Below are 19,618 nucleotides of genomic sequence, written 5' to 3'. Positions count from 1 at the left end.
CAAATTAAACAGTATTATAATAACAATTGGTTTCAATCAGAGAGAGGTATTTTGGGATAAAATTTTACTAAGTGAAAAAAGACTTTCACAAAAATCTACAATAAATTACTAGAGTGGTCAACAGAAGGGAAAGTAGTGAAAACCTGCATGATTAAATAGGCAGAAAATCTGAAAAGAACAATACCATTATCCGATTGGGAACAAATTTGGAATAAAAAACTAAAATATACATCTGCCTTGGACCTGAAGGAAAATTGGCTAAAAAATGTTCCACCGTTGGTAAATTACGCCGAGGAAATTAAGCTTAATGTATAAAAATACGCAAAAGAATTGTTGGAAATGTTATGATCAAGAGGGCAGTTTTTCCCACACATGGTGGACTTGTAAAGAATCAAAAAAATACTGGGAGGCAATATATGTGGAATGCAAACAAATTCTTAAGAAAAAATTCCCTAGAAAACCTGATTATTATTTATTAGGATCAACAGATTTAGACTTATCATTAGATTTAAATGATTCACTTATTTGACTACAGCTGCTAGGATCAGCTTTGCAAAATACTGGAATCAAAAGGAAACACCGGTTATTGACCAATGGATATACAAAGTTAGGGAGATCAAAGACATCGACAAATTAACCGTTTTATCAAAGAATTCGGGAAATCCGATTAGACAAAGAGATTGGTCCAAGACAGAGGAATACAAAAGGAAGAGAAAATATAAGAAGTATTAGAAGCTGTAGAGATTACTTTTTTTTCAAAAGAACACATAAAATGCAAGTTAAAACCGCCCATAGGTCTTAACAAGGAAGTGCTGACATGCAAGTATGTTGTGCATTGTTGTGAAATACAGGTTTATATTTCTCCTATGATATACAGGTAGGACCTCCCCCCCCCCCCATTCATATCTGTTCCATAGACCATATTTTGTTCAGCTGAAATATTTAGATGATTAATGTTTTAGCAATACTTGTTTTTTTTCAAGTAATAAACACAATTCATGCAAATATTTCTCAATATATGTGAGTATAATGTGAGTAGATCAATAGATACCACTCTGGTGGGAAGGTAATGGCACTCCATTCAGTCATGCCAGCCACATGACCTTAGAAATGTCTACGAACAATGCTGGCTATTCATCTTAGACATGAAGATGTGCACCAATCTCCAGAGTCAAACACAACTGGACTTAATGTCAGGGAAAAATCTTTACCTTTAATATATAATCAAAGAGCTATTTAATATTGTCATACACCTATTCAGGTAAACAATGGCCAATTCCACATGTTTAGACACAAGGACCGGAACTTGAGTTAATAAAATCCACAGCTGCATTTCTTCAATGGAAACATTTCTTTCCAAGTTGACCCTGTTCCTTGTCTCCAGAGCTGACATGGGTAACCTGCAGTTATGCATGCTCAACTTCAAAAGCCTAAAAGCCTTGGCCTAATATCAAAAGCTTTCTGCATGCGATGAGTTCCAACTTCTAGCAAGAATTATTATTCTCTCTGTCTCTCTTTTCTCACCCTCTCCCCTGGATGGGGAGAACGGGAAGTGAAAAAATAAGCCTGAGAAACAAGGGAACAGAAAAGCCCTGAGCTTTTTGGACTGAACTTTAAAAGTGAACAAAAAATGTAGTTGGATGCTGGCTATGAGATGTGGGTAATCTGCCTGATGTGTCCATCCCAAAGCTTGTGGGAATAGCTTGGTTGTGACATAATTTATTCAGCAGAACATTTTCCTATTGCCTTTCCTATGGCAAGGTTTGTTCAAAGGGAGATTGTCTTTGCCTAAATCTAGTTATTAGTCCCAAACAGAGTAGACCTTCAGAATAAATAGGAACTTGGTAAATCAATATATGCCGCATTTCTTCGAATCTATGGCGCCATAGATTGTAAGACACACATTAATTTCAATACCACCAATAGGAAAATAAACTTTGTTTATATATAAGAAAACCATCTGCGATTCTAAGAGGCACCCCATTTTTAGAGATGTTTATATGGAGGGAAAAAGAGGCCTTAGAAACGAAGAAATTGGTTATGTAAACAATTGTATTTAGTCCCTAATGTTTTGTCCTGTTTACAGTTAAGCCAGGAGCGTAATTTTTTTCTAGGGACTCCCAGCTGCAGTAGAATTTACTTTGAATAAATGAAACAGTAAAACAATGAGTTCCAAATGAATTCAGATGGGGGCAAAATGAGACACTGTCTTCAGCAACCCCCCATCTCAAGCTACACCCTTGGATCTATATAAATAAAAATGTAATCTTCGTTTGTGGGATTAACATAACTCTGGATGAATTGCCACCAAATTTGGCCACAAGACACCTTCTAACCCAAGGAGTGATCATCACTCAAAAAATTTGATTTTGTCATTTGGGAGTTGTTGCTGGGATTTATAGTTAACATACAATCAAAGAGCATTCTGAACTCTACCAACGATAGAATTGAACCAAACTTGGCACACAGGACTCCCATGACCAACAGAAAACACTAGAAGGGTTTGGTTGGCATTGACCTTGAGTTCTGGAGTTGTAGTTCACCTACATCCAGAGAGCACTGTGGACTCAACCAATGATGGATCTGGACTAAACTTGGCATGAATATTCCAAATGCCCAAATATGCGCACACATGGAGTTTGGGGGAAATAGACCTTGACATTTGGGAGTTGTAGTTACTGGGATTTATAGTTCACCTACAATCAAACAGCATTCTGAACCCCACCAATGACAGAATTGGGGCAGACTTCCCACACAGAACCCCCATGACCAACAGAAAATACTTAAGGCCATCCAGTCCAACTCTCTTCACCAGGGCAAGAAAATGTAATCAAAGTCCTCCTGACAAAGAGTATAGTATCCTAGTTTTGAAAGGGACCCCTAAAGAAGGAGAATTATATGTTGCGTGTTCCAGAGTGAGCAAACCAGACAATCTCCACATCAACACTGACAAAGAAACAGCAAGAAATACTGTTTAGCCACAAGCATAAAGAATTTACATATATTAGAAACCAACACTTTCTCGTTACTTTATTTTCCAGATCACTAGACTGGGCCACAGCAATGTGTGGCAGGGGACGGCTAGTACAATAATAAAAAGGGTGTTGTATACATCTGAGATGAAAGATATGTTTCTGGACTGCTGACTAGAATAACCAGCCTAGCAGAAGATCCTTTATTTTAGCATAAAGTGCACAACCTCATTGTCATGGATCAGTTGTTCTCTTTGTCAATCACCGTGCTAAGCTATCTCCATCTAGATGTTGTAATTTTTTTTTTGGTCAGACAGATTTATTTCTGTTTAAATTCAGGGAGTGTAGATGAAATATCAAACCTTAAGAACAAAAGCCCTAACGATCTGCTTGTCAGAAGTGCTATTGTTATTGAAAAGGTGACATTGCAGCTATCACATTTTGCTCTTTAGGTTCTAAAGGCAAGTTGAAGCAGATCTGTCAAGGGAAACATATTTTTAAAAGTCTGACTTTAAAACAAAAAAATCTAGCACGTCAGAGTAAAAACAAAGTACTGCAATTATTGTAATGCAGAACTGCAACAAACGATTATCAGATCATCAATCCATCCATCCTTTTATTTATATCCTGCTTTTCTCCCAGAATGGGTCTCAAGGTAGCTTACATAAAACACAAAGTTGCAATACAAACCTCAACAAAAGTTAAGATCAAATCAGTATTAAACTGAGAGCAATATGTCTCCATATTCATGCAGGATACATTCCCAGACTTTGCATGGATATGAGAAACTGTGGATAACAGCAAGTCATAATCAAATGAAGGACTTCTGCCCCAGTTATAAAGTAGAGTCATGATGGAGGACCTAGAAAATACTTAGAGTAGATATTTTGTTTGTTCACCCCCCCCCCCCCGCTTGTCCTTAAGTTAGATTCAGTTGGAATCAGTTACCTGAATGGGGAGGAAAGTTGCAGTCTTGACTTTCCAGAAGCTTACACAAAAGCAAGCTGCTGCAGCCTCTTGTAGTTTGTGAATTATTCCCCATCAACACCAGAATGTAGCTTGACCACATAGGTCCTGATTTTCATCTGTGAAATTTTGGAAGGTATATAAAAACATAGTCATTGGACAAGAGACGCATGGTACACAATCTATATAAATAAAAATGTAATGCTTGTTTGTGGGATTAACAGAACTCAAAAACCACTGGACGAATTGACACCTAATTTGGACACAGTACACCTAACAACCCAATGTATGTCCTTCACTCAAAAAAATTGATTTTGTCATTTGGGAGTTGTAGTTTCTGGGATTTATAGTTCACCTACAATCAAAGAGCATTCTGAACCCCACCAACGATGGAATTGAACCAAACTTGGCACACAGTTCTCCCATGTCCAACAGAAAATACTGGAAGGGTTTGGTGGGCAGTGTCCTTTGGTTTTGGAATTGTAGTTCACCTATATCCAGAGATCACAGTGGACTCAAACAATGATGGATCTGGACCAAACTCTACAAGAGTACTCAATATGCCCAAATGTGAATGCTGGTAGAGTTTGGGGAAAATAGAATCTTGACATTCAGGAGTTGTAGTTGCTGGGATTTTTAGTTCACCTACAATCACAGAGCATACTGAACCCCACCAATGATAGAATTGGGCCAAACCTCCCACACAGAACCCCCATGTGGGCCACAGCAACACATGGCAGCGGACGGTTAGTATAGAATAGAGGAGTTCATGGTGTGTCTTACATGTGTGTCAGAGTGGTGATTGTTGAAGCCTCAATACTTTTATTTTGAGACAAATACCTGCATGCAGACATGACACGTCAGTACTACACAATCCCCATGCAGAATAGCAACATTGCACAATACATATCAATTACATTTACTATATGAAATTGCACTATGTGCAGTGATGATGCACAGTGTGAAAATTGCAAACACAGAACAGATGAACATGCTTGTTTACACAATCCTGCTTCTGGTGCTAGAATATCACCACTGTGCGAAGGTGATTTTTTGGAGACTGCAAAACTGATGTGTCCCTAAGTGAATTCTATGCCATACTTGTAAGAGAGTTCATTGTGGAATGAATTTTTGAAACTCCAAAAATAATGTAATATGATAATAAGGTATAGTAAACTGACCAATGGAACAACTACGGATTTACTAGGTTCTTGTGGTTTTTTTCGGGCTATAGAGCCATGTTCTAGAGGCATCCCCTTGAAGGCGCAGGTTCGCAGCTTGGGTGTGATCCTGGATTCATCGTTGAGCCTGGATCCCCAGGTTTCAGCGGTGACCAGGGGAGCATTTGCACAGCTTAGGCTCGTGCGCCAGCTGCGCCCGTACCTTGGGAAGTCTGACTTGGCCACGGTGGTACACGCTCTGGTCACATCCCGCCTTGCCTACTGCAACGCTCTCTACGTGGGGCTGCCCTTGAAGACGGCCCGGAAGCTTCAGCTAGTCCAGCGCGCGGCAGCCATGTTACTAACAGGAGCTGAACGCAGGGAGCATACAACACCCTTGTTGTTCCAGCTCCACTGGCTGCCGATCTGCTACCGGGCCCAATTTAAGGTGCTGGTGTTATCCTACAAAGCCCTAAACGGTTCTGGGCCAAAACACCTTGCAGACCGCATCTCGGCCTATGAGCCCACGAGGGCCTTGAGATCATCTGGGGAGGCCCTTCTCTCGATCCCGCCTGCTTCACAGGCACGTCTGGTGGGGACGAGAGAGAGGGCCTTCTCGGTGGTGGCCCCTCGGCTGTGGAACACCCTCCCTGTTGACATCAGACAAGCGCCCTCCCTTATGTCTTTCCGTAAGAGCCTAAAGACATGGCTATTTGAGAAGGCATTTAACTGAGTGCTACATTAATTGGTAACGACAACTGGGACGGAATATGGTTTACGAGATTGGTTATGATTCTACGATAAGACGGAGCGGATTATTTAGTGTAATTATATTATTGTGTATTAGTGATTATTGCTTTATTGTAAATTGTTTTTATATGTTGTACACCGCCGTGAGTCGCCCTAGGGCTGAGAACGGCGGTCAATAAATGCAGCAAATAAATAAATAAATAAATTTCTCCTGACGTTACGCCTGCATCTATGGCAAGCATCCTCAGAGGTTGTGAGGTCTACGGATTTGATTTTGGATGGCGTGATTTTAATAACTGTTTTTTAAATCATGTTGTTTATCTGTGGGTTTTATTATAAATGTTATTATATTAGCAATGTTTATTTTTATGCTTTATGTATGCCTAAATGTTCTTTTATATTTATGTTTTAATTTGGTTATGTTAATTTTTAGTTATATGTTATTGTCTCGCTATTATCTTTTGGTTTTCACATGTATGTATGGCATTAAATTGTGCCTTTATAATGTTGGGTTTGGGTTCCCTTTGGGGGAGAAAGGCGGTGTATAAATATAGTAAGTAAATAAATAAATAGTAGGCATTCTAGTAATGCAGCAACAGTAGCAACCCAAATGCCCTGAAATGATGCAGTGGTTATTTGGGGCAATGGCAAGGAATGGAAACCAGTAGGAATTGTGATGGAAGTCTTTTCTGCTGTCATAACACCAAACTGCCTGTCAAAAGAAATGGAAAGAAAAAGTAGAGGCTGAAAGCAAAATAAACAACATTAATATGTTGCCACAAAAATAAATATTGGTTTGATTATGAAACTGAATGTAGTTAATGAAACAAACAAAACATTTTGGACATTCCAGTGTGGCCCAATAAGGCTAAGGCTAGCTGTAATATTGTTGCACTCTCCTTTAGGAAGTCTGTCTAATGTACCATTTTATCAGAACACTGGAATCAATTAGGTATCATCACCTCTGGCCAATGAGGTTAATGTAATGTGGTTCATGTCCTTTTCTGTAAATTCTCACAGTGCTGAGTCCTATAAACACTTTCAGAAAGGCTCATTTACATTCCAACCTACTGTGTACCGTCATTTCTCAGTCTGTAACTCAGACAGTATAGGATTGAACTTGCAGACCTACAAGGACTCCGAATATTGGGTTGTAGGTTTTCCGGGCTATATGGCCATGTTCTAGAGGCATTTTCTTCTGTTTCGCCTGCATCTATGGCAAGCATCCTCAGAGGTAGTGAGGTCTGTTGGAAGTAGGAAAATGGGTTTATATATCTGTGGAAAGACCAGGGTGGGACAAAGGACTTTTGTCTGCTGGAGCTAGGTGTGAATGTTATTAGTTTCTATTAATAATAAGTTTGCATTTTGCAGCTTAGCTGTACAAACTATGCCAGTGAAGTACATCTGGAAGAAAGTTCTTTGCCTTTGTCGTATGCAAGTTGAAAAAACAACAAACTAGACTGATCTGAATTGCAAAACATCTTTTCTTTGACATTTCCAGACTGGGTATGTGATTTATTGATTTTTAAAATTTTGTACAGAGTGAGAAGTCTAACCATGCAAAAGCTGTAGCCTCCAGATATTCTTATTATTTTCCAAATTTTCATGGTACTCTTAAGAATACTGGCATATTCTCCTTGTTTTCTCTATCTTTGCAATTCCTGGCAATATACTTGTCTCTGACTTTGCACCAGGGCTCACATAAGGCTTGGTGTGATGCGATGCTGTTTGTGAATGACTCAGATAATGATTCGGATCTTCTTTAGTTTTTTAAAAAAATGAAATCACCTCCACTCTGCTCATTTTTGTAAAGCCAACAAGTCACCTAGTTTAATTGGGATGTGAAAAGCACCATGACATTAAAAGTCTCAGAACCATACTGTTTGCTGTCTATCACATTTGTAGCCTCAATTCTTATGGACTACTACAGGTGAATGGTTTGAACCCTTTTATTTCCATCCTCAACACAATGCTCTGTCTCTCCCCTTCCCCAGTTTTATTCATGATCATCTTTCTTTTTTCAATCTGGAACTCAATCAGTTTTTATTTTCATTTATTTCACTCTATTGTCGTCTTACTTTTTCTTTCCTATTCTCCCCCTTTGCTAATTATTTTGGTAGTCTTTGCAAATAACCAACCAATTTTTGATTTTTGAGGCCAATAATACTATTTCATAACAGGGGCAGACAGTTGTTAGCCCTCCAGCTGTTTAATAGGGCTACAACTCTGAGCAGCCCTATAATAAAACTTAGTTCCCTTCTACACTGGCATATAACCCAGATTATAAAAGCAGATAATCTGGATTTTATATGGGAATGTAGATGGGGCCACAGTAAGGAGTGTCAGATTATGGGAGCTGCAGTCCAGCAATATCAAGAAAGGCAGAAATTATGTGCCTCTCTTTTATGACAATCAATTACTGTGATGGGTCTTAAGAAAATGATGGATTTTATTTCAGTCAATTACACAGTAATTCCTGACAAACAGTAGAGTGTGTCAACAGATCTGGTTAAAAAGCATTTGTTTGGTATAATGATAACATTATACCAAACCTTGTATAATGTTATCATGGAACAAGAACAGCTACCTTAACAGGGGCCAGACTGTTGATTCTAACTTCAGTTTTGTCTATGGTCCCATCTACACTGCCATATAATGCTGTTTGGAACTGAATTATATGATCAGTGTAGACTCATATAATGAAGTGGGTTGTTGTAAGTTTTTCGGGCTGTATGGCCATGTTCCAGAAGCATTATCTCCTGACATTTCATCTGCATCTATGGCAGGCATCCTTAGAGGTTGTGAGGTTTGTTGGAAACTAGGAAAATGGGGTTTATAGATATGTGGAATGTCCAGGGTGGGAGAAAGAACTCTTGTCTGTTGGAGGTAGATGGCCATGCAGTTTCAAAGTGTGACTTCTTACTGCCTGGGGGAATCCTTTGTTGAGGGGTGATTAGCTGTCCTTGATTGTTTCTTGTCTAGAGTTCCCCTGTTTTTGAATGTTATTCTTTATTTACTGTTATGATCTTAGAGTTTTTTAATACAAGAAGCCAGATTTTGTTCATTTTCATGGCTTCTTCCTTTCTGTTGAAATTGTCCACATGATTGTGGATTTAAATGACTTCTCTGTGCAGTCTGACATGGTAATTGTTAGAGTGGTCCAGCATTTTTGTGTTCTCAAATAATATAATGTGTCCAGGTTGGTTCATCGGGTGCTCTGCTATGGCTGACTTCTCTGGTTGAAATAGTCTGCCATGCCTTTCATGTTCCTTGATTTGTATTTGGGCAATGCTGCGTTTGGTGGTCCCTATGTAGACTTGTCCACAGCTGCATGGTATACAGTAGACTTCTGCAGAGGTGAGAGGATCCCTCTTGTCCTTTGCTGAATGTGGCATTTGTTGAATTTTCTTAGTGGGTCTGTAGATAGTTTGTAGTTTGTGTTTCCTCAGCTTCCCTATGTGGTCAGTGATTCCCTTGATGTATGGCAAGAACACTTTTCCTCTGGGTGGATCTTTGTCTTTACTCTTGTGGCTTGTCCTTGATCTTGCAGCTCTTCTGATGTCTGTGGTGGAGTATCCATTGGCCTGTAAAGCTTCAGTTTAGGTTGTTCAGTTCGTCTTGGAGGAGGTGGGGTTTGCAGATTCTTTTTGCACAGTCTGCCAGGGCTTTAATTGTGCTTCTTATTTGACTTGCAACTTCAAAGCTTGAAGAAAACCTCCTCCAAGACAAACTGAACCACATAAACTGTATTGCTTCAGTCATTTTTATGTATATTACCATGAATTCAGAGAGATATAGAGAAAAATAAAAAAATAATGGCAGAGATCCCTCATCATCAGACACTAGTCATGATGATGGAGCTCTATTGTTAAAGCTATTTCTGCCACTCTTATTCCACAAACCATACTTCGTAACTCAAATAGCACCCCAGCTGAAGGGTTTCCAAGACACTACAGGATGCTGGAAAATGGTGACTACAGATTTCTCAAGGTCATGTGGCACATTAAGACAGGCAGCTAGAAAGAGGCCAAGAGGGTTTCCCCCAGATCTAGAGTACCTTGGAAACACTTCTGTCTAAAGAGGGTAGTTTTTTTGGGGATTATATTCAGTTATTCATTACCATTTCCAAAGGTTATGAGATTGTACAACCCATTTAGGTTATCATAAAGACTGAACAGGATGCTTGCCAATGTAAATGAATGCAGTGGATATATGTTAGCAAAAAACAACCCTTTTTGTGGTCTTAATTCTAATTACGAGATCGGTTGCTATTAAATTCGTTTAGTTTAAGAGGAACTCAGCAACAACCACATTGCTGTTTGATAGATCTGTGGTAGGGTAGATGTTATTTTAAATGATTACTCATTTTAATTTGGGTATGAGCACAGAATCAGGATTAAGATTGTCATGGGAGTGGAGAGTATTTAATCCTACAATTAGGCTATCATATGGACAAAACACTGCTTTTTGCTGTTCTTTGTACATACAAAACAATTGCTATTATTACAAGTAGCAGCTCACTTCAGGGGGCAAACATAAGCATTTCTGGGTAACTTTCATAACAAGTTTCCCATGAATTTCAGAAAGATTTCTTAGGCAAGGAATATTGAGATGGTTTTCAAGTTCTTTCCTGTGAAATACATCGTACACCCCCCCCCCCTCCAAAGCTTGGTAAGGGAGAGGGCAGCAAGACAAGAAGAAGCCTGCATTGTATCAAATAGACTCCATCAAGGAAGCCATTGCTCTGAATTTGCAAGATTAGAGTAGGTCTGTTGATGACAGGATCACTTGGAGAACTCCCATTCATAGGATCACCATAAGATTACATCTGCTTGATGGCAATTAACAAATGTAAATTGTAGTCCTAATTATTGTAATAAACTCTTACCTTCCTCCTTCAAAAAATGGATATGCTAAATGGACTGCTTTCTTCAGTGGTTGCCATCTTGTTCTCAGGAAACTCATATTTGCGGCTCGCTCCCATCAAATTGACTCTGCCTAGAACAATATGGATATCAGTGAATTTAGCTTATTGTTAATCAGAACGAGTTCACTTTGAGTAAGTAGTAAGCATTTAGGCATGAGAAATCTTTTCCCCAAAGGCTTGATTATTAGGGAAATAGCTACTGATGTGTTCTTAATTTTTTTTATCTGCATTGAATTGTTTTAAAGTACTCTATAACAAGCTGAATAAGAGTTAAACCAATGGTCGCTAACAAGGCTAAATTGTTGCAATGCTCTTCCAACTTGCATGTCAAAATTATTTCTAACTCAAGGAGGCTAGAAATAATTTTGTAGTAAGAATGTGTGGAAGGGAAGTTGTACTTCTTTATATAGGATTTTGAGAAAGATAAAATATAGGACTTCAACACATAATTAGTTGCTAGGGTCCTAGAAATGCAGCACAGCTGATTGGGGGAGTCCTATGCTGTCCAGAACATGGGAGGCTTCCCATGTTCTGTTTGAAACCATCAGGCCAGTGCAGGCGGAAGCCACATGGTAATGCCTCCCCACGCATGATGTGGAAGCATTGCTGCAGGAGAGGTGGTGTGCTGGGATTGATCTGCTACTCTGCCGATTTGCCACAAAGGCTGACAAGTCACCCTGTGGGACCTCATCATTGTGATAAGGTCTTTAATAGAACAGCAACAGTAAAACAAACAAGCAACATTTTGTGATATATAATACTTAAACTACATAGCTATATTCCACCTACTACTACAAAGCTACAACATAAACAGAAGACACACCTATACACACAAACTAAACAAAGACTTCTACGAATATACTATCTGATGGTTTTTATCCTTTATTATTCCACTCCCTTTAAATGATACTATATAACCACACTTCTACTTTTAAGTAACAATTTACTAATTCATGAATCCTACAATTGACAATTGCCCCAATCTTCGTAAAAACTAATGTTCTAATTTTTCTCAAAGTTGGACAAAGTGTACTCCTTATTCAGTACAATCTATTTGCCCATCTCAGCTACTTCACTGACATTCATTTTCTTGCTTTGGGATAACTGGTTACTTTAATCTCTGAATATAAATTATTCTTGCTGCAATTATCATATATGGTATAATCTTCCATAATTTCTTTGTAAATGGTTGACCAACATACCCAATAGATAATACTCAGTTCTCACTGTAAATTTAAACTTAACAATTTCTTCCAAATGTATTTCACTCCAATATTCCTGGATCTTTCCAAAGACCACCACATATGATAAAATGCCCTGGCAATATGCTCACATTCCCAATATGTACTAGAGCTGCTGTTATACATCTTAGAAAGTCTTTCTGGTATCAAACACTACTTATACATCATTATATAAAAGTTTTCTTTCAAAGTCAAATTCAAACACTTTGTCCACACCTTCTCCCATTGTTCCAACTGGATTTGTGTACCTAAATGTTGAGCTAATTTAACCATACACTCTTCCTTCTCTATTTTGTATTTTAATTGTGATTTATGCAATGTAGCAATCAAACAGCCAGGGCCAGGCTTGTATGGACATCCTAACACACTACTTATTTTTAATCATTGATAATTGTTTTAAAGTAGTGCGTTGATAGTGAGTTACTAACAAATAACAGTACAATCACAACTCAATTTGTAGTTATACTTTTTCTAATGGAAAAAGGAATTAATTACAAACAACTGTTTAGTTATAATGACTTACTTCCAAATGCTGATAGGCATGGATAGTCAAAATGACGTCGAAGACAGGACCCATGTGGTCTGTCCAAAAGTAATGAGAATGATTTATTTATTGCATACAAAGGGGCGAGGAAGGGAAAGTAGGGGTCAAAGCAGGTGGAGTCTGTACCTTTGTAACAGTCAGCATGTTAGCAAAGTGCATTGTGTTTTAGTGCCTTATCACAGGCAAAAATACAGAGGAGTCTGGAACAGATTTTTTCACCTTCAGAAACTGAGAACAATGTGGCTGTGTGTGAAGGCTGTCCTGAATGCTTCCCTGCCCGCTGTACAGCTCTGACTTGCGCTGTGCAATTTCTTTCCCCAAGCTCAAAACCCACCTCAGATGACATCCTTTGTGGGCAGTGGAGAATGTTCAGGCAGCTGCGATGAGGGCTTTAATCAACATCTCAACATCTCACGTGAAGACTTCCACCACTGCTATGAAGAGTGGCAGTAACACTAGAATCACTGTATTTGATTACAAAGATCCTATTTTCAAGGGAATAAATTGTAATGGCATACACATTCAATACAAAATTAAATATTTCTCATTACTTTTAGGACAGATAATGTATACAGGATGGGTTTCTCTCAGTCTCTGTAGAGATAGACAATCAGGATGCCCAGGCAAAGATTTTCAGCATTTCCAGGTGTAAAATTAATATGTATTTATGTGTGCAATTTAAATCTTTATCTTCACTTCTTCAATGGGTATGATGTATTTTTCCAAGCACAATGGTGTCATTTATTTATGTCTCTGTGTTATGGGTTTCCTATCATTGCAACAGTATCTCTTGTCCCTTGCAATGTCTGAAATCCTGACAAGATATACAAATTGTATATAATCATCGATTCAACAGCTTATAGAAGTGCAAAGAGTAAACAAGTAGAGCGTATAATGAAATGAGTAAACCAGAGTCTGGAGGAGTTTGGAACCTATATGAAATCCAGTTGGCACAGTCGTGTTAGCTCATTGTGGAATGCAACCAAATGAATTTCCTTGATTAGGATAACTACCATTAGGAGCTGCAGCCCATAATTTAAGGGCTTAATTAAATTTAAAGTTGCTTCTCACTGTTCATTTAGCAGCCATTGCTGAAAAAAAAATCCATTCTGTGCTTGGCAAAGGCTTCAGGCATATTAAATGAGCATCTCAGATTGAGACATGAAAATAGTTATTTTTTGCCAAGATGAACTACTAACAGTTAATGGAGGTTAAGGTAATAGATATTTTTGAAAAACTATCTATAATCTTGTGCCTGATTTCTTGATTGTAGTGATTCTTAGGTTGAATTTTGAATTTCCTTTGGTTAACAGACAATTTCCTTATAGCACATTTTCTGCGTTCCCAAGTGACCGATGTTTATGAATTGTGCTTGAGAACATATTTTCAGACAGTGCTCTGTGGCTTACTGTTACATGGCCGGCTTATTTGGTTACCAACTTTACATTTTGGGAACAAACCTATGAAGTACAGAGTGTAACATGCTTGTTGTGTGTCTTCAAGTTGTTTCCGATGTGTGGTGCCCCTAAGGCAGACCTATCACAGGGTTTTCCTGAGTGATGTGAGCAGATATGACCTATAATAATCTCATAGCAGATGTAATGGATGATGAAAAATAGGATAACAGGCAGCCAAAGACTCTGAAATCTTCTGCAGGTGCCATCATATCGAATACCTTTGTTCTGACTATATCATGAACAAGGAACCATCAGCACTTTTGTTTCGATTTATTCTTACCAATAGTCTGGGAGAGACTAGGAATGGAAGACAATAAAAGGAACTAAAACTGAGCCCACAGATTAGACTGCTTTGCAGTCTATATTGTCTGAAGAGAAGGCTATAGAGTAGCCTCCTGACCATGCTTTTTCTGATAGACTGAATAAGTGTCCAAGTATGCTGAAAGATATACTGAAAGATAGTACAGTATTAGTAAGAAAAAAACTAGTCCCATTATAATTATGATAAATGCCTTTTAGGGTGCTTATGAATGTGACAGATGCTGTTGAGATTAGCAGTACCTCTGTTTTCACAGATGTCTGTTTAGAGATGTGTCTCAGCAGATGAGATTCTATGACCTTCAAGTCACCTGCGTTTCATACGATTTTCTTATGGAAAAATACTCAAAGGTGCTTTTGCCAGTTCCTTCCACTGAAATATAATTTACACCTTATTGTATTCATTGGTTGTCTCCCATCCAAGTACTAGGGCTGACTCTATTCAGTTTCCAAGATCAAATGGGATCGAGTGCCTTTAGTGTTTTTAGATATACCTAAATTGATAAATGGCTAAGTTATATTGTTTAGGATGGCATTACTCCTCTATTTGCCAGCTATTAAAAGGCCTGTTAAAAAGATGAAGAAAAATACAGTAAATCCATATTTTTGTCCCCAAGATTTGTCCTCAACATATATGGATTTGACTTATACAGGAGTATATACATTAGCTACAAAAACAAAGGTTTTTAATTAAAAAAAACCAGTGCAGCTCTTCCAATGTCTATAGGACATTGTCACATGAGGCTATAAAATGGGCCTGGCATTGCAAACCCATCTTGGATTTCAGCTGGAACATGCCAGGATAGCCACTCCCATCATTGTTCGGGAGGATGCAGCCCGCTGTTACAATCTTAACTGCACGATTTAAGTTCTAAAGGGAACTTTGTATTTGAGATATGGCTATATATCTCAACCTGTCACATTTATTCACCAAGCTAACCCCATGGGATGGTGAAACTCATGACAGAGCTTCTACTGAGGATGCCACTTTAAACATATGGAAGGAGGCAGTCATCCAGATGTTGTGTATAGGGGAAGCAGAATCATATACAAGGAGTTCAGGTTCAGAGGAAGCCAGTGTTTTGTAATGATTTGAGTATTGGACTTGGATTCTGTGGGACCAAGGTTAAAATCTTTCTTTCAACCATGAAAAGCCTACTAGATGATTTTGGGCAAGTCTTATTTCCTCAGCTTTAGATGAAGGCAATAGAAAGTCTTCTCTGAATAAATCTTACTATGACAGGGTTCGCTTGAAGACACATAACAAGGTTTAAATTCCCTGGTATGTCAATTCTTGTATTACCTGATCTATTACTTCCTAGCCTCTGGACTGATATTTAGAACTCTCATTTCTAATTTAATTATATCCTTTGCTTTTGCTATGTAGCAATAGCTCGCAAACACTGTACACTTCTATAGGTCAGATATGTGATTTATTTTAAACATCTTCACTTAGGACCTTATCACATTGGGCTATAATCTGTTTATATCAGTATGCATCCCATTTTTTTTAGGACTGGATGCATACTGTATTGAGACAGAATGCATACTCCTCATTACACCTGGTTACTATGATTCTTATGACTTGAAAATATTGTGCTTTGACTCATCACACTACAGAAAGCTGGCTCCTTCCAATCCATTCAAAACACCCCTACATCACTCTATGACCTTTTTAAAAGTATTGTTGCTGATAGGATGCATACAGCTTTTCCTATCACACACAAAAACAGTGCTTCAGCGATGGAAGAATCCATAGTATTTAAAAAAACATGATTAGAATCCCGTCTGCAAATAATCCGTTTCCACGATGCTTTGCAGATAGATTCCAATTGAATTCTGATGGGATGGGGCAAATGTCTTGTGAAGGGACCCATTCAAAATAATTCTCAAACAGTCCCAGAAACAAAGTATTTCCTGATCTCTTCAGTACTGATTCCACAAAATCAGCTTCTACACAAAGCTAGTAAGACTGGTAATAATTATAAATATGTTTGTTTGTGAGCAACTGAAACGAGGTCTAAGAAATAAGTGAAATTAGAACAGTGAAGTAGAACAGAAGGAATAGTTAAAATACAAATGGAATTAAAGATTGTGAAAATAGGTTTAGCAAGAAAATAGGTTTAGCATTCACAGCATTCTGTTCTAGGGATCTTCCACCCTGAATATCAAGGCAGATAATCCATATCATCTGCTTTGAACTGGATTATCTGAGTCCACACTGCTATATAATCCAGTCCAATGTGGATTTTATACAGCTGTGTGGAAGTGGCCTTAGGGAGGCTAGTATCAAGCCCACAGTGTTCTCATTCCATTTGCAGGCAAAGATTTTATCTGGCAGGCTTTTGAGAACTGAAGGAATTTAAAGGAAAGACTTTTAAAAACTGTTTTTAATTGTATGCTTTGCCAGTTCGTATTTGGATAGAAATTTATGCATTATCCGAGTCATAAGACAGAAGGAAAGGGGAACAAAGCTATTTGGCACTTCACCTGCCTAATTATTGCTTGTGCAAATAGCTGTAATTACACAATTGCTAAGAGTCATCAGCAATCTCCAGACCATGTTCTCGGTCTCCATTATCATGCTGTTGTTCCTATATGTGCTAGAAATTATTTTGTATTGATCAGCTTTAATTACTTTTGTGCAGTTTAATTATCCAAGTACTCTTTAGCATTACAACAGAAAGCTGAAATCTAAATATTGTAATAAATGAATAAATAATAAATTGAACCCTGTGCTGTACTTGAACAATTCATATGATTAGGAAAGGGCTATAGCAGTTTTGTATGCACATGTCCCACATTCGGTCTGTAGCTTCACTGGAACCAATTAAAGTTGCCTATAGCTTGAAAAGCAACTTTTTTTTTATCAGAACTCCTCAACCAGACTTTTGTACCAGATGCCCTCAATCAGAAGCTATGGTGCATTGTCTGATTTAGACAATACTGAGGCAGATGATGTGATTCAGCTTTTGAGGATTCTGAAAAATACTTTTATGTGCTACTTAATGCATATCTCCCGGGAGCAAATTTGTTTGAGGAGCATTCAAACTGCAAGTAGTTCTGTATAGCAGATTTCACTTGCACTGTTAGGCTAAGAACTTGTTCAGAGGGGGAGAAATAACTTTCTGTCAATGTTGAAGGAAGTATCAGGAGAGCAACTCAAACTAATAGAACTCCAAAAGGTATCTGAATGTAGGTTAAAAAGAAACCTGCATGATTCCCTCTTAGGGCAACTGTAAGTAAATCAGTAGCCTGGCTGTTTAGCACTTCCAGCTGAGTTGTGAAATGCAGAGGACTTCTGGCTAAAATGCAGACCCACTCCAAGTGAAGTTCGGTTAAAGTTTAATGATGCATCCTATGGGGCAAAGTGTTTGTTTTTATTTAACTCTCAAGGATCTGTGAGCTTACTAGCATATATTCTGAGGCAACTGCCCTGTTGTGCTTTTCTTCTTATGAGTCAATGAACTCAACAGTCTCCAAGAAGTATGGATGGTTATGGGGCAAATTACCTCACTTCTTTCTCTAGTTATTCATTGTTATAGTCGATATAAACTGTGTTGTGTGGGCAGTTTCAAGTACTGCTGTCTAGAACAAAATGTTTGAAAATGTTTGTCAGTTCCCACTGTACTGGTGGATTACATTACAAGTGAGAGTTGATTTAAGATAGATTAATTGATTTTTATTTTGCTAGAGTTCACTATAGTGGTCAATATGGTTAAAGATGGTTACTAGGCCTGGGTAACAACGGAAAAATTTGTTTCTAAAATCGATTTGTTTTTTGGGGTTTTTTGCGTTTCGATATTTAAAAGAATTCCGAAATTTTCCTTAAAAAAAGTTCGATATTTACGAAATTTCGTAAATGGTAAAAAAAATTACAAAACAATAATGAAACAATAACGAATCGATTCGTTAATGGCGGCCGCGATCGCACAATACGCTAAAAAAACTTCTGAAGCTTCCCTCTCCCTCTGTTGTTGACTGTTGGTGTGATATTATATTTTTTTCACTAATTAAATAAAAAACAACTATAAAACTTGCCCCAGACATGCGGAAATAATAACGAAACGACCTCAAACCAATAACGAAACGAATACATAACGAAATACGAAGCATTTAAGAAACGAATTGAAAAATTCATTTCGTTTTTAAGTTGCTCCAGAATGGTTCGTTATCGCTTCGTTAACAAAAAAAATAACAATTTTTTAACGAATTACGAATTAACGAAACGAAACCGCCCAGCCCTAATGGTTACCTCCCCTAACCCCATTTAAACAGCTGGTAGGGAAAAAAATTGTGGCAAAGTTCTTTTTAAAAAGGGGAAATTACTACTTTTAAAATTTAAAAAACTTAATAATCCATAATTAAGTTTACTGCAATTGGATCAAAAAGGGGCTTCGGACAGTGGGATATTGTGATTATAGCTTCTTTAAAAATATCCCTTATGGATTGGAGGAGATTATATTAACCATATGTGTATATTGTTGCTGTTGTTATATGCATTCAACTCACCTGTCAACCTCTTCACATGACCCTATCGGGCCGTACCATTACGCTGGTAATTGCCGGAGATAGGGAAGGCGTGTGAGGTGGCTTAGGGCACCCTGTGCACCCTCTTCCCCTCATCTCATGGTGGGGATGGGAGAGAGTGATTTGACACTTTTTCTTTCCCCCATTAGATGGCAGAAAGGGTGGCAACACTTGTTGCCCCACCACCCTTTCTGCCATCACCAAAAAGGGGAGGAAAGTGTGCCTTATTATTGAGAAATGCAGTTATTTCTTATTATTGTAAATAAACCTTATGTTTTTGGATGCTCTCCTTATTTTTGGGTAGTTTTCCCTAACAGCTGCAAAATCCCATTGCATACTGAACCAAAAAAGGGGATCAACTTTCAGTTATGCCTTGCTAACATGAAGTCAGCAATATATTTTTCCACTGTAGGAAAACTACAAAAATGAAATGGAGTGGGAACTTACTAGAGCTGACCACAGGTCTAAATATATAGCTTATTCTCATATGGTACTCAGGATTCATTCCTTCGGGCCTAACTTGCAATAAAACCATGACAACTGTAATTCAAGTTTTAAAAAATAACTCAGATGTTTTAATGGCACTCATTACTAATACATAATTACTTTATTTAATATGAATGGTTTACCTCCACAGGGATACTCCATACTGATAACTACAGGAATTACTAAATGTATTTTGTGTTTTTTGTGTGTGTATTCAAAATAAAACCAATTGTAGTTATAAACAGAATCATTTTTCATGGTGAAAAA

The sequence above is a fragment of the Anolis sagrei genome, chromosome 1 (genome assembly GCF_037176765.1).
Source record: "Anolis sagrei isolate rAnoSag1 chromosome 1, rAnoSag1.mat, whole genome shotgun sequence".
In the NCBI taxonomy this organism is placed as follows: Eukaryota; Metazoa; Chordata; class Lepidosauria; order Squamata; family Dactyloidae; genus Anolis; species Anolis sagrei.
This window is presented reverse-complemented; position numbering follows the sequence as displayed.